This window comes from Columba livia, unplaced genomic scaffold (assembly GCF_036013475.1).
Source record: "Columba livia isolate bColLiv1 breed racing homer unplaced genomic scaffold, bColLiv1.pat.W.v2 Scaffold_469, whole genome shotgun sequence".
NCBI lineage: Eukaryota > Metazoa > Chordata > Aves > Columbiformes > Columbidae > Columba > Columba livia.
Genome location: NW_027043506.1, coordinates 1 through 1,395, shown reverse-complemented (window position 1 = coordinate 1,395; position 1,395 = coordinate 1).

Below are 1,395 nucleotides of genomic sequence, written 5' to 3'. Positions count from 1 at the left end.
CTCTGACCCCTGTCACATCAACCACCCGCTCTACACCCCCCATGAGTGTCACTGTCACCGTCACTGTCACCCCCCATCACATCAACCACCCGCTCTACACCACCCCTGGTGAGTGTCACCGTCACTGTCACCATCACTGTCACCCCCTGTCCCCTGTCACATCAACCACCCGCTCTACACCCCCCATGAGTGTCACTGTCACCCCGTGACATCACCCACCCACTGTACACCACCCCCAGTGAGTGTCACCATCACTGTCACCGTCACTGTCACCCCCTGTCACATCAACCACCCGCTTTACACCCCCCATGAGTGTCACTGTCACTGTCACTCCGTCACATCGACCACCCACTGTACACCACCCCCAGTGAGTGTCACCATCACTGTCACCATCACTGTCACTATCACCACCTGTCACATCAACCACCTGCTCTACACCCCCCCCGGTGAGTGTCACCGTCACTGTCACCGTCACGGTCAACCCCTGTCACATCAACCACCCGCTCTACACCCCCCATGAGTGTCACTGTCACCCCGTCACATCAACCACCCACTGTACACCACCCCCGGTGAGTGTCACCGTCACTGTCACCGTCACTGTCACTGTCACCCCCCATCACATCAACCACCCGCTCTACACCACCCCCTGGGAGTGTCACCGTCACTGTCACCATCACTGTCACCTCCTGTCCCCTGTCACATCAACCACCTGTTCTACACCCCCGACGAGTGTCACGGTCACCCCGTGACATCAACCACCCACTGTACACCCCCCCCGGTGAGTGTCACTGTCACCGTCACTGTCACCCCCTGTCCCCTGTCACATCAACCACCCGCTTTACACCCCCCATGAGTGTCACTGTCACCGTCACTGTCACCCCGTGACACCAACCACCCACTGTACACCACCCCCGGTGAGTGTCACCGTCACTGTCACTGTCACCCCCTGTCACATCAACCACCCGCTCTACACCCCCCCCGGTGAGTGTCACTGTCACTGTCACCATCACTGTCACCCCCTGTCACATCAACCACCCGCTCTACACGCCCCCCGGTGAGTGTCACCATCACTGTCACCGTCACTGTCACCCCCTGTCCCCTGTCACATCAACTACCTGCTCTACGCCCCCCCTGGTGAGTGTCACCGTCACTGTCACCGTCACTGTCACTGTCACCCCCCATCACATCAACCACCCGCTCTACACCACCCCCTGGGAGTGTCACCGTCACTGTCACCGTCACTGTCATCCCCATGTCCCCATGTGTCCCCATGTGTCCCTGGGGACACGGTGGGGGTGTCACCGTCCCTGACCCCCCCATGTCCCCATGTGTCCCCATGTGTCCCCATGTCCCTGGGGACACGGTGGGGGTGTCACCGTCCCTGACCCCCCCATA